This window comes from Gracilinanus agilis, chromosome 6 (genome assembly GCF_016433145.1).
Source record: "Gracilinanus agilis isolate LMUSP501 chromosome 6, AgileGrace, whole genome shotgun sequence".
Classification (NCBI taxonomy): domain Eukaryota; kingdom Metazoa; phylum Chordata; class Mammalia; order Didelphimorphia; family Didelphidae; genus Gracilinanus; species Gracilinanus agilis.
In genome coordinates, this window is record NC_058135.1 from 34,174,078 (window position 1) to 34,183,256 (window position 9,179).

The 9,179-nt window shown below is 37.5% G+C and overlaps 1 pseudogene; it reads left to right on the forward strand.

Annotated features, from left to right (window-relative positions):
- Positions 1–8,857, forward strand: part of LOC123252203 — a 113,502-nt pseudogene extending 104,645 nt beyond the window's left edge.
- The last annotated feature ends 322 nt before the right edge of the window (positions 8,858–9,179 follow it).

The following is a 9,179-nucleotide window of genomic DNA, read 5'->3' on the forward strand; positions in this document are numbered from 1 at the left end:
ACATGAGAAAGTGTTCTAACTCTCTAATAATTAGAGAAATGCAAATCAAAACAACTCTGAGGTATCACCTCACACCTAGCAGATTGGCTAAAATGAAAGAAGGGGAGAGTAATGAATGTTGGAGGGGATGTGGCAAAATTGGGACATTAATGCATTGCTGGTGGAGTTGTGAACTGATCCAGCCATTCTGGCTGGCAATTTGGAATCATGCTCAAAGGGCTATAAAAGAATGCCTGCCCTTTGACCCAGCCATACCATTGTTGGGTTTGTACCCCAAAGAGATCATAGATAAACAGACATGTACAAAAATATTTATAGCTGTGCTTTTTGTGGTGGCAAAAAACTGGAAAACGAGGGTATGTCCTTCAATTGGGGAATGGCTGAACAAACTGTGGTATATGCGGGTGATGGAATACTATTGTGCTAAAAGGAATAATAAGCTGGAGGAGTTCCAGGCGAACTGGAGAGACCTCCGGGAACTGATGCAGAGCGAAAGGAGCAGAGCCAAAAGAACACTGTACACAGAGACTGATATACTGTGGTAAAATTGAATGTAATGGGCTTCTGTACCAGCAGCAATGCAATGACCCAGGACAATTCTGAGGGATTTATGGTAAAGAATGTTACCCACATTCAGAGGAAGGACTGCAGGAGAGGAAACATATAAGAAAAGCAACTGCTTGAACGCATGGGTCGGGGCGGACATGATTGAGGGTGTGGACTCGAAACTACCACACCAATGCAACCACCAACAATTGGGAAATTGGTCTTGATCAAGGACACATGACAAAACCAGTGGAAATGTGCATCGGCCATGGGTGGGGGGAGTGCGGGGGGTGAAGGGGAAAGTAGGAGCATGAAACATGTAACCATGTTAAAAATGATTATTAATAAATGTTAAAAAAAAAAAGAGTATACACACAAAAAAATCCTACTTGAAATAATTAACACCTTTAGCAAAATTACAGGATACAAAGTAAGCTCACATAAATCATCAATATTCCCAAAGATTACCAACAAAGTCCAACAGTAAGAGATAGAAAGAGAAATCTCATTTAAATAACTACAGAAAATATAAAATACCTGAGAGTCTACCTACCAAGACAAACCTAGGAACTATACGAACACAATTACAAAACACTTTGCACACAAATGAAGTCTAATCTAAACAATTGGAAAAATGTTAAGTGTTCATGGGTAGGCTGAGCCAACATAATAAAATGATGATTCTACCTAAATTAGTTTTCATGTCATACCAATCAAACCAGCCAAATGGGTAGAGAAAATCACCTTTCCTCCTTAATTTATCTTTTGCTTTGTGTCAAATTCATTTTTCCTAAACAAGATAAAAGCTTGGGAATGTCTAATCCTAAATTAAACAGTTGCCTTTAGTTGAGGGCTTTGATCTCTACCCAGAATTAGAGATGGAAAAGACTTTATCTTAGTTTGGAAGTACTGTGACTAAAGAGCTAATTGGCTGTCCCTAAGCCTAGAAGGAAATTCTAGCCCCTAGATAGTAGGTTTGTGGCCTTAAAGACATTAGACCAGAAGTTGATAGCAAGAATCAAAGAGGGAAGGGAAGGGGATAGAGGGAAATGTGTATTTATTTGCTACCTATTATGTACTAGATACTGGGCCCAATATATCTGGGATGTAGTTGTTGTCATGATCACCATTTTACATCTGAGGAAACTGAGGCAGATATATAAGTGACTTGCCCAAGGTCACATAGTTAATGTGTCTGACACCAAATTTGAACTCATGTCTCTCATGTTTTGACTCCAGGCCCAGGACTTGCTCCACTGAACAACCTAGCTTCCATAGTGTTAAAGACTACATACTCAACTGCTCTTTCAAATGTATACTTGTATCATGTATATTCCCTACAGGTATGTGCCCTTTGTGTGTAATTTCTATGCATAAATACTCTCTCCAAAAAGAGAGAGAGAAAAGAGATTTTTTGAGGTTTAGGAGTAGAATGTTCTATTTTAACATTTCTTACTATGTAGTTCTATTAAATGCTTTAATTTTTATTGTGTCTTCTGACTGAGGAGACAAAGTGATCCCCAAGTGGAGATTCCTAAATTATTATTTCAAAAGGATAAGGACCTTCAGAATATCTTGAACCCTTGGTCAGCATTATGGGAGGCCCAAGTATAAAAGAGGTGCCATCAAGTGTTATGTTATGGTTGGAAAAGACAGCATATTTATAGGTAGCAGGAAAATGTTTCCCACATTGAAATTCTAGTTTGTGTGAAAACATTCTGGATTCTTGATAGCAATGAGATCATAGGATCCTAAGTCCAAGACTGGCAGGGTTCTGGGAGACCATCTAGGTCTTTTCCCCTCCCCAATAGGGAAAATATGGATCAAGGAAGCTGTCAAGTACTTGTCTAAGATCACACAGGGAGTTAAGTGACAGTGGAAAGATTTTGAATAAGGAAAGGAAAGAAGATGGGAAAGTGGGGCTTGACTTGGGAAAAAAAGAATAGAATAATATTGATTCATCACAATAAGGTTGTAAACTTATTTTAGGTAATAGTGGAAGAAAGTTTGCCCTGAACTAATTTCATGTACGTTGGTTCTAAAAGACTTTTAGGGATGGGATATCCTGACTGAAGAGACAAGACATCCAAATTCTATTTCCATAGACTCGACAGAGCATGCTTGGGTGTATCTGTCTGGCTTACTTCACATTAGCAGTTACCTTATTGGGGTGGTTCAACCACCAGAGGGTGATGTAGACTCACTTCTTTAGTTTCATTTTGTCTTTCAGAGTATCTGAGATTGATATGAGTCTTTAACAAAACTCAATTAGAGGGAAAGGAAGCTTTCCTGATCTGGTGCTTTAGGGATTATCTGCCAAGAGGAAAACAACCAAGAATCAGGACTACCCAAGAATTATCAAAGATCCCCAGTTACATTTCAGTGAATTCCTTTTAGTTTTTAATCTATGTGATGACTGACAAAAAAGCTTTTATCTAGATCTAGTTTAAATATAGTCGTACATTTCCCACACTTAAATCTATCCCTTTTAATAAATTGCATTTCTCATCCTTCATAATAGTAAGTCTAACCTGTGTGATTATAAGACAAGGTCCCCTCTCAACCATTTTCAGGAAAATCTAAAAGACTGTAAATTCCTGGAGAGCAGGTATACATATCTATTTCCTTTCATATCTTACCTAATACTTAGCAGAGCACAGAAGAGTCCTGGATTTTAATTCTAACTGATACTTGCTAATTGTGTGAATTTAATGTACTTTTTCTTCTCTAAATCCATTTTTTCCTCAGAAAAAAAGGATAATATTTATGCTGTTTTTTTACAACATAACTTATAATCGATCACTATTCTTAGGAGAATTGGAAAGTATTCTCAACCTCCTTTAATATCTACAAAATGCATTGAACTCTGCAAAGAAAAATCTTATAAAAATAAAGTTTTATTTAAGAAATTAAGTAATAGTCCAACCATCAATAATTAATAGAAACTAATATCCTATCATAGAATTTAGTTTAAATTCAATAGGGTTTGTACGCTTCAATTTAAAGGCATCAGGGGACACTAGAAAAAGAAATGCTGTATTGAGAGTTGGCCTTCAGAGCAAGTCCTTTCTCTTAATGTCCCAGGCAACTCTAAAACTTTTGAGATAAAAAACAAATGTATCTGTACCTATTGGTTGAGGGACTTTCCAAATCTACCATCCAAGGTCTTATTTTTTAAAAGGTAGATTATACTAGGTTTGTTTGGTTTTTTAATTATAAGTCTCATTAAGGTTCAAGCCTTCCTACTATCTGTATATTATGATTTGGGATTTCCTGGTTGAAATTTTTTCATTGCAACTTTTTACCATACCAAAAAAATAAGTAAAAATACACTTTTAAAAACACAAACCTTCCAAAATGTAAATTTGTCAGTGCTCATTTACACTAACCTGGAGAACTCTGGGATATTTCTGTATCCATCAGTCAGCCCTTCTGCTTAAATTGAATCTTACTCTTTTGCAGGTGCTTTAAAATGATTATTGTATGGCTTCCTCATTCAGCTCCCAGTGTTATTTGAGAGCAGATTAGCAAATCAAATTCTTTCTTTTCATGAAAACAGATTTCAAAGAGTTCAGAGGAAAGATGAGAGAGGGGGGAGTTAAAATGTTTCAGGGGAAGTCAACCCAGGGGGGATGGGAGACACTAAAGAATGAAATTCTGAAGACATAAAGGGGAAGAATTCCACTGTGAAGGAAAAAATATAGGATTTGTCTGAAAAGCCTAAGGAGTTTACCTTAAAGTATATATGAATATAATTAAATATATATATTAAAGTATACATTAGCAGGGCATCCTGAAGGTACATGGATCCGGTGGGTTAAAATCCCACCACTGCTTTGATCCCCATGTTCTCTCAGACCCTGATGAGGGTAGCCCAGGACTCTGGACAAATTCCACTGCCCTGCCTGCAGTTCTCATTCTGGGAAGCAATCTCCAAGGAGATGCAGCTGGCAACTGCTTCTTTCCTGGGGTATGGCCTCATCTGCTAAAGAACCAGAAAAGAAATTTCTTGCTACCAGAATCCTTGGCATTGTCAAATGGTTCAGTGTCTAAAACTGATAGGATTCTATCAATAGAAATAATTTTAAAGAAGAGTCATTATCATCTCCTTTGCTACTTCCTCCTAAGGGATATGGGACACTGGTGTACTGGAGGTGGCTCAAAGACTCAGAGTTAAATCTTCAATGTGAGCATTTATGCCTCAAAAAATCAGCCAGTGCTACAAATTGGAGTTTTGATTTATTGTTTTCTAGATTGTCTAGACTTTAGATAATGGAGAAAATGTTCATAAAGCAAATTAAACTTAAAAGTATATGCCAGTAATTTTTTTTAAATTCTTACCTAAAATCTTAAACTTAGAATCAATGCTAAGCAAAAGAGTGTTCAGGGCTAGGCAATGGGGGTTAACTGACTTGCCCAGGGTCACACAGCTAGGAAGTGTCTGAGGTCAAATTTGAACTGAGGACCTCCCATCTCCAGGCCTGGATCTCTATCCATTGAGCCACCTACTTGCTCCCTCCCCATACTTTTTTGGAGAGCTGATTCTTAAACATTCAACAATACATCCCTGCTTTCCATCTGACTTGCTGAAATCTTCCATAAGTATCATCTTTTCCATTAGAATATAAGGTCTTTGAGAGCCAGGATTGTCTTACTTTTCTATTTATATTCCCAATGCTCAACACCTTGATTTGCATGTGATAGATAAATGCTTTATTCATTCATATACACAGTAGGTCCCAATTGCGCTCTGGGAACACCGTGTTTCTATGGATGTGTGCAAGATAGAGGCTAGGCCAGGTAATAACTGATAAGAACATAGTGTGGTCCTATAAAAAAAAAAAGAATGCTAAAGCTTTAAATAGAAGGTTGGTGAATGAAGTTGAGGACAAGAAAAAAGGTTATTTTTGTTTGCCCGCTTTTTAAGCTGCAATGGGAGAAAATGGAGGCTTAAAAAAAGATAGGAACTTTGCTCAAGATGGATGGGGTCAATAACTAGTAGTAGAGAGAAGGAAGAGCTGCTCAATTTTTATTTGTATTTTCTCTTCAAAGGAGAATGACTTTTACACTGGAAATGACAGAACAAAATTATTTTCAGATTTCAAGATAGAAATAGCAAGAAAGCACCCAGCTTCCTTTGATGGCAACTGGATCAGATGGATGGATTTAGGGCCTTAAAAAGAATGGCAGATGCTATTGCTGTTGGTGATATTTGAAAAAAAAAAAAAAGCCAGAAGAGATCATAAGACTGGAGAAAGGCAAATGTTCTGCTTTTCTAAAAAAAGGAAAAGAAAAGACCATAAACTTTAGACCAATGAGTTTGAGTTTTACTTCTGGTAGTATTTCAGAATAAATGGTTAAAGAGATGGTTAGCCTTTTTTCTCCTCAACTACATGTAAACAAAAATTTTTAACATTATTTTTTTCAATTTTTGAATTTCAAATTCTCTCTTTCCCTCCCTTCTCATCTCCTTGAGAAGCTAAACAATTTGAAATAAATTATACATGTGCGATCACACAAAACATTTCCATATTAGCCATGTAAAGAGATAGCTAGCTTTGGAAAAACTAAATCAGTCCTACTCTTCTCATGGAGAAAATGGAAAGATATCATTAGACAACAGCACAATTTAAATCTGGCTAGATGGCTGCCTCAAAGGGGAATTGTTAATAATTTCATGTCAACTTGGCAAATGGTCTGCAGTGGAGTACCCAAGAGTTTGGCTCTGTACTATTTAATGTTAATAAGTGACTTGGATAAAGGTAAGTTTGCAGATGAATATAAACTGGAGGGGATAACTAGCATAATGAATGACAGGCTAGCATTGGGCTCAATCTAATAAGATAAAATGAAGTAGGAAAAGATATAAAATTATGCACTTGGAAACAAAAATTTTACTTTGCAAATACAAGAAGGGTGAGAGGAGTCATGGATAGATAGCAGTTCTGAAAATTATTCAGGGATTCTATTGGCCTGAAAATTCAATACGAATCAGTAGACAATGTGACTGTCAAAAAAGCCAACAAGATCTTGGACTGCATTGATTGGAGCATAGCTTCCAGGAATAGGGAGGTGACTGTCGCACTACATTTTGGTCTTTTCAGAGTTCATTTGGCGTACTGTGTTGAGTTCTGGATATTGTGGCTTAAGAGGGTTGTTGATAAACTAGAGAGCATTCAGAGGAAGGCAACCAGAATGGAGAAGAGCCATGTCATAGGAAGGGTGACTGAATGAACTGAACATGTTTAACTCAGATCTTCAAGTATGTATCAAATGGAGGAGGGACTAGAATTTGTCCCTAAAAGGAAGAACCAGGAACAATAAGTAGAAACTACAAAAAGGCAAAATTAGTGTAGTTATCAAAAGCTAACAGACCTGCCCAAGAGTTAAAATGGATTTCCTCCAAAGCTGATGGTCTTTAAGCAGAGGCTGGAAGACAACTTGTTGGGTAAGTCAAGATAGGTTTATGCATTGAACTAGATCCCTTCCAACTTTGAGATTTTGCAATTCTAGGAGCAGAAGTTTCTTTTAGCCCTGGCTTATTTATGGAGATAATTTTTGAAATGCCACTTTCTGGTGAATGCTTGGCTGTCATGGTTATTTCTATATTTTATGTTTATACCATAATTTCCCTAACCTTTCATAGTATCCATGAGGATGGATAGAATATGCACAGCACTCAGACACCAAATAGCTGAACATGTCATCATAAGTCTCTCAATTTGGACCGGATTGGGTTACTATATGGGGCAGTTGTCACATGGAATGAGCAGGAAATATTCCAGTGAATAAACTCTTCAAACCAGAATGAATATTTGCCTCTACTGGTGAAGGGAACAGCCATTCTCCTTCTATATTGCCAGCTGTGAGAAACTCCTATATAACCTTTTGTCAATGTATAAAGTGTGGAAATGGAATGTTGACTGTCAGCAGCAGTAGAGTGTTAAATTTAACACTTACAAGACAAATAACCCTGACCTGGCTGCTCTTGAACTCTGACTTGCCAGATTGATCATGTTATGGAAGGAAATCCAACTCAATTAGCTCCAAAGGAAAAAGTATCCATTTGTGGTGCAAATCCAAGATAAAGAAGAAGATAATAAGAGAGTAAGACGGCACCTCGCTGCCCTTGATGAATTCAAGTCAACTGGCTTAGATGAATTACAATTTTAAATCCTGAAAAAACTTGCTAGTGGGATTGTTGAGTATGTCAGTGATATTTGACACATTTTCCATAAGGTTATCCACTCTCCTCACCCATTTACATTCCCTTTCCTCTCCCAAAGGAACACATCTGTTCTAAATTACTTTTCTTGGATATCACTCACTGTAGGAATATAAATAGAACCACAATTCAAATGGAGACAGCATTTGTGGTTGATAAAGAAGTGGTCCTTAAATAAAATTAGTTTCTCCTTTGAAATGTAGGAACATTCTTGACTAAAAGAATTTTCCAACTTTGTGAGGGTCTTGAATGGAATCTGGCTTTCTGGGTCATTCTATGTAGTGAGGTGGTCTCTGGATAATAAAGTTGATCTTAGACTAAAGGTTTGCCAGTAGTGCTGATAGTATTGATAAGTTGTTCTGCAGGATTGGTTTAACCCTATCCTAGGCCTAACCAGTATCCATGTTCCCACTCCCACCACCCAGGGCCCCAGGGGATATCTGGTAATTGAAAGGTCTGGGGAGAAGTCAGGGAAGAACAACCACAGCCCTGGGGCTCCAGGGCTTTATATACTCTTGGCCCAACTGGCAGTTGGTGCTTCCCCTGTGGCTCATGCCACAGTCAACATTCCAACCAGGGCAACTGACAGGTTGCCCCAAGCCAACATGGCAAAGTTAATAATCCTACATTACAAATATCCTATCTAATTTGGCATGTGTGTATGTGCTATGATTTCTTCCTTCCCCTCTCCACTCAAAACAAATTTTTGTTTTTAAACTAGCCCTTTCAATCTTCTGCAAATCATGTGAGAAGCCTTTGGGGGGGGGGGTTCCCCATTCACATTTCAGCTGTGAACTGGTAAAACTGCATTTATTACACAAACATACATTTTCAGAAGCATTGTCATTCTCTATGGATGTTATTCCTTTTTTCTGTATCTTTGTGGCTATGGTGACAGCTAAGCTGACCCCTATGGTCTGGGGCAAATACCAGAACTTGAATCAAGCGATTCTTATTGGTACAGCTGTAAAGGATTGCACTTTCCAGGACTCTGATGAGAGGTTTAAAGATGAAGTCTTGAATGGATTGCAGTACGGAATAGATGCTATGATGTCCACTAGAGTGTACAGGAGCTACGCTTTTTAAGTGTTTTGAATGTCCTTTAAAAGTCACAGGTTTTAGACTTGCCTTGATGATTTTTCCTCAAGTAAATTTCTTTGATTCAAGACAGGGAGGGAAGCTAGGCAGAATTTCCACCCCCTCTTTCATAGGCTTATTTTTTTTCTTCTAATTTTAAAATCAAAGTGTTGACTGAGGAAACATTGGCTAATTAAAAATTCAGCTTATTCAGCTGCAAAGAAGCCTAAATGAAAATCAGTAAGTGGGGAAGGGAGTCTGAATACCTAAGCACTCAGGAGTTAAAGCATCAGATCTCAGTAACCTATTCTTTTTTCTTTACCTCTACTTT